Here is a 6,000-nt window from a genome sequence, read left to right as displayed (position 1 = left end):
GTGAAACTAAAAATCTAAAGTCATGAAGAAACTTCAAAATAATGTGATAAAACTATAAAAATGAATCCAAATCAAAACAGGCTAGTGGTACTTTAGCCAGAATAGTAGATGGTCAGTGGAGGACTGCCTTTTAGAGCAAAGCATTCACAAGGTATGCTGGGTGTCAGCATTCATCTGGTACTGTTCAAAATGTAGAATACAGTAGAGTGGCATGGGAGCTGTAGATAAAACAGGCAGCCCTACTGGAGACCCCTGCAGCTACCGGAAGGCAGCTTCCCTCACCTCATCTGTCTGACCAGAACTACAGTATTGTGGAGTATGCATCTGACATTCATGAAGTACTCCTGGATTCAGCTTTAAAATTTGCCTCTCTCCATTTTGGTCTGGTAGTCTTCAAGCTGGCTCAGAAGGAAAGACAAGGTTTCAACTGAGACTGAGAAGGAGAAGGAAGGAGAAGTCTCCAACAGTAAAGCTTTGCTTTTTTTGTACTTGAACCCCATTTTTATCAATTGTATCTGGGGTCAGTGGTACAAGAAGCCCAGCACCATTTTTATGGAGAAATTATTGCCAATTATTGGCTGTGCACATCTGTATCTGTGTGCAATTGTCAGCATGGTTTTGTTATGCCATCAAGCTAAAATGTAGTTAAGGGAAAAGGTGTATAAAGTGTCTTACATAGTAGGAAGAAAGAAGCAGAGACATGTTTTAACACTTAAGAAAGAACAGTAAAGGAGTCAAGAGGATGATTAGGTAAAACAGAAGAAAAAGACAGCCCACGTGCTGTCAGCAGTGACCGAAAGGAGTGAGATAAATAGAGAAAAGTAAATCAAGATGGGATGAATGTCAGATATCCATAATCAGTAAACAGGTAACTAAGTTTGTTGCTCACCACATGCTGCCAAATAGGATAAATGCAAGTCCAGCCACCAATGTTAAGGGTGCTAAAAACAGAAAATCAAGTCTGATATTTCGCGGCAGGATCAATATGAATTTAAACACAAAGCGACATGTAGATAATTCAGACAGAACAGCACCCAGGCAGAATTTTAATGATTTGAATTTCAGGAAGTTAAAAAGAATACCCAAAAGGGAATGTGGAAAAGGTACAAGCAGAGAGGACAGCCAAAAGCAGACCAGGAGAAGGGATAAATGACCCCATCATTGCCATTCTATAAAAATTTGAAAATCATTAATTTGAGGTGTTCTAACATTCTAATTTCAAGATGAATGGGTTTGTTTCCTGCCTTGCACCCTATGTTGCCTGGGATTGGCTCCAGCAGACTCCCGTGACCCTGTAGTTAGGATATAGTGGGTTGGATAATGGATGGCTGCAAAATGAAGGATTTCAAACATAGGTTGCTAAAGGTCCAAATAATTCTACATCTACAAAATGCAGAATTATGTCACCTTTTTTTCATTGTTAAACACAGTGACCTTTTTGCTGTAACAGACCATCAAAAAATAGAACAGAAATTGAACTCTTGGCAAACCAGTTAATGTCTATCCAAATTCTTGCTTAAAAACTACACATTGCCAAAGAGGATTGCCATCACTGCTGTCAATTCAAATTAGCATTAGTGCATAATGGCATTAAGCAACTCATCAGCTGTATATATCAGTTATGAATGCAATTATAGATTTCAATAGATTTCCATAGCCATTTACTGTCTTACTTATTTCATTTCCTAACACAGCATAAGTAACAGGCATTACCACTATCAGCTGAAAACAGGTTTGTAAGCTACTGGCAGAACTAGTAGATTAGCTATGATATATACCCATCAGACACAACATTAAACCCACCTGCCTAATACGGTGTAGGCTCTTCTTGTGCCACCAAAACAGCTTTGAACCGACGAGGGATGGACTACACAAAACCTATGAAATTGTCCTGTGGTGTCTGGCACCAAGGCCTTACCAGCAGATCATTTAAGTCTGTAAGTTACGAGGTGGGATCTCCATGGATTGGACTTGTTTTTCCAGCACATGTCATAGATGCACAATCAAACTGAAATCTGGGAAATCTGGAAACCAGGTTAACATCCTGAACTTTTTGTCATTTTGCTCAAACCAATGCGGAATAATTTTTGCAATGTGACAGGGTGCATTATTCTGCTGAAAGAGGCCATTGCCATCAGAGAATACTGCTGCATTGCCATCAGAGAACACTACTGCCTTGAAGGGATGTATGTGGCGTGCAACAATCTTTAGGTAGGTGGTATGTGTCATAACACATTGAATGCCAGGACCCAGTATCGTCCAGAGCATGACACTGCCTTCAACTGCTTCCTTCTTCCCATAGTGCAACCAGGTAAATGAATCACACACTCGGCCATCCATATGATTTAAAATAAAATATGATTCACCAGACCAGGCCACATACTTCCATTACCCATCCATCCATCCATTTTCCAACCCTCTGAATCCAAACACAGGGTCACGGGGGTCTGCTGGAGCCAATCCCAGCCAACACAGGGCACAAGGCAGGAACCAATCCCGGGCAGGGTGCCAACCCACTGCAGGACACACACAAACACACCCACACACCAAGCACACACTAGGGCCAATTTAGAATTGCCAATCCACCTAACCTGCATGTCTTTGGACTGTGGGAGGAAACCGGAGCGCCCCGAGGAAACCCACGCAGACACGGGGAGAACATGCAAACTCCACGCAGGGAGGACCCAGGAAGCGAACCCAGGTCCCCAGGTCTCCCAACTGCGAGGCAGCAGTGCTACCCACTGCGCCACCGTGCTGCCCTACTTCCATTACTCCATGGTCCAATTCTGACACTCACATGCCCATTGTACGTGTTTCTGGTGGTGGGCATGGTTCAGTATGGGTACTCTCACCTCTGTGGGGCAGGTCGTTGTTATGCAAAGTGTTCCAACACCTTTCTCTCATGGCCAGCATTACTTTTTCAGCAACATCTTCTACAGTAGCTCTTCTGTGAGATCAGCTAGGTTTTGCTAACAACACGTCTCAATGAGCCTTGGGTGCCCATGGCCCCGTCGCCAGTTCACCAGTTTTCCTTCCTTGAACCACCTTTGATAGGTACTAACTACCACATACAGTACTGAGAACATCCCACAAGACCTACTGTTTTGGTGATGCTCTGACCCAGTCGTCTAGCCATCACAATTTGACCCTTATCAAAGTTGCTCAAATCTTTACACTTACCCCGTTTTTTCTGCTTTCAACACATCACCTTCAAGAAGTGAATGCTAACTTGCTGCCTATCAGGGCCTTCTTAACAGCATCATAGGCCCCTGTTTTGATAGCAAAACAGAAACATACATAGGTTTCAGAAACATTGTTGGCCCCTATACTCTTGGGGCCCCTGGCCAGCACCCACTGTGCCTACAGGTTAAGACAGCTCTGTGCCTAATATAGCCCTCCCCATGAGTTGTGCCATTGTAATAAGATAATCAATGTTATTCACTTTACATGTTAGTGATTTTAATATTGTGGCTGATCGATGTATAGATACACATATAAATATATTTTTATAGTAGACTGTGTTTACAGCCTTACCATTTTAGGGACTTTACAGTTCTGCTACAGCACTGTTTTGAGAGCAAATCACTACTACAGTAAAATCCAATATGAACTACAGATGGAACTTGAGTTAGTTTGATTGACTTTTCATTGTGTGTTGGAGGGAATATGGCATATCTTACTTTTTGTCTGGGTGCAAAGGTGTCACCCCTTTTATAATGAAACACCTGGAAAGGGTACTGCCAAAAGACTTAACTGTAGACAAATAACTTATTAATATCACCCAGTCCTCTGGGAGTAGAGTGTGATCCTTTACGTTTCCTGGCACTTTATCGATGACTACACTGTTGTCGGCGCCTCAAGTTTAAGTAAACTACGCTCAGCGAGAAAAGATAATACTGTACATAATGAATGACACTGTATGACTATTTGACGACAAAAGACGAGAAGCTTTAAACATGTCTCAGAGAGTTCTACAACTCACAAAAGCACAGCAAAAAAAATCGTCTTAAAAGTTACCACGGCCATCAATTTCAGCAACAAACGCTACATTCGCCTCCCGCTCACTCGGATTGGTTGTTAATTTAAACTCATCCAATCAGCACGGGGATTTGCCGCTTAGCCCAATAGCATCCTTGCAATAGTGGTATTATCCCCGCCTTCTCGTAGTCTCATTTGAATTCTTTGATATCCTGTGACATAGACGGAAGGAGTTTTTTTTTTTTATAACGCGTGTGGCTTCTAGTGATTCTTCTGTACATTGGACAGGATTCCTTGTTTGCAGTTTTTCTTTAAATTAATTAATCCTTACTTTTAAGCATCGCATTTGTGTGTGGTAGCAGGTGAGATATTCAAAATGCACAAAACGCTTCATTTATACGAAATGTTTGCCCCAGTGAGTTTTCAGTTGTTTATTTTTGAGGACTAGTATTCTTCAGTTACCTTGTACATAATATATGATCACAAAATAACAGAGGTTGCAATTCAGTGTGATAAACGTTCTTGTTTCAGATATAGACCTATCTGTCTGATATTATTGGAGGTTTAAGTATGTTTGTGAATAGGTCCTTTGTTGGTAATGAAGATGTATCAAACCTTGAAATTAGTCTTAATACATTAAAGTTGTTTTGTGCCCCTTTTACAAATAGCATAGCGTTAATTATTGCTCGTGTTGAATCACAAATGTACAATTTCTGAAAACAGCGCTATGTACAGTTTGCAGAGCGATTTGAAGTGTGTCAGTGGTAGATGTTTACTGTAAATATGTCAATTCCCAGGACCAGTGCTATCAATTATTTATACGTTATTTAACATTATACTTAAAGACCTGCAGAGAAATGAACAGATCTTTAATATGTTATTTTTAGACTGCAGAAGAGTACTGTACTGGTTCTGCAGAGAAGTGTTCAAGAAATTGGCAACCTTAATCTTTGAAAATGTGCTTCTTGATACCATTTTGACGCTCATCTCTTTGCGTAGTTTACTTATGATTGAATATCCGGACTGTTAACTCACAAGCTTAATTCCTGGTCGGATTTGTTTTAGTGTTTTGTGTTGTTTGTTTGTTCAGTGGCTTAAGGAAGTAGTTAGTCTGTATCTTAAAGAAAAAAACCCAAGGATCGCATTGTGCCACATGTTTTTTATGTGTAGGGCAGACAAAAAAAGTGCACATTTTTTCTGAACTAGTTGAATCTTGCTACATTTCTTTGTTTACTTCTTTTGGAAACTTAAAGCTGAAGTAATAAAACACATTGTGTGTCATTCTGTTCTTCAGCTCTTAAAACGAAATTCAAAATGTGTTAAATAATCATGCAAGAAATATGAAAAACAAGGTAGGGTAAAAGCCAAACAATGCCCTCTTTTCTTGGAACCTTAAAGTATATAAATTCAAGGGTGACGTTGTGGGTGTAGTTCCCATTTCAAAGGATCTAGCATCCTGGGGTCGAATCCACTGCTCAGTCATTGTGTTTAGTTTGCATGCTTCCTTGTGTCAATGTGGGTTTACCTTTTCACATTTCCAAAGATATTTTGGTTAGATTGATTGGCCTTTGTACATATACAGTAACTTAGCTACCGTAAATATAGCATCTTAAGCAAAACTTTTACTTACACTTGTCTTATTAGATTAAAAAAAGCTAGAGTGTCCCGCTTGACTTTCCATTGTATTTAATATTTTTGTCATTCTGCACGTCCTGCAAAATTTTCCATTCATTTTGTGGGACTTCCCATCTATTTAATGGTATTTTGAGATGCATTTAAGGGTTTTCTTAAATGCTTAGGAAGTTGTTTTTAGATCTCTTGAAGTGTGTTTCAGATATTTAATTATGGATGAGAAGCTTAAGATAACTCCAATTGAATGTGACATGTCTTTAATAGTATTGATCAGTGAGATTCGCCAAAGAGATTTTAACAGTGAATATGCTATACTGTATTCGCTGAACAGCTTTGTGGAAATTTGGCTTAGGCAAACTTTTTTTTTTTCCCCCCAGTGCCTCATAATGC

The 6,000-nt window shown here is 39.9% G+C and overlaps 1 protein-coding gene across 2 annotated transcripts in view; it reads left to right on the top strand.

Annotated features, from left to right (window-relative positions):
- The first annotated feature begins 4,202 nt into the window (after nucleotides 1–4,202).
- c7h5orf63 (chromosome 7 C5orf63 homolog) overlaps nucleotides 4,203–6,000 on the top strand; it is a 389,765-nt gene continuing 387,967 nt past the window's right edge. Inside the window, exon 1 of one of the 2 annotated variants that reach the window (XM_028805231.2) lies at nucleotides 4,203–4,340. The gene's annotated coding sequence lies outside the window, so the exon portion shown is untranslated. The remainder of the gene's footprint in view (nucleotides 4,341–6,000) is intronic. The other variant, XM_028805233.2, reaches the window with a different exon arrangement.

The sequence above is a fragment of the Erpetoichthys calabaricus genome, chromosome 7 (genome assembly GCF_900747795.2).
Source record: "Erpetoichthys calabaricus chromosome 7, fErpCal1.3, whole genome shotgun sequence".
Taxonomy (NCBI): Eukaryota; Metazoa; Chordata; class Cladistia; order Polypteriformes; family Polypteridae; genus Erpetoichthys; species Erpetoichthys calabaricus.
Note: the sequence above shows the minus strand (reverse complement) of the source record. Positions and strands in the feature narration are given on the sequence as shown.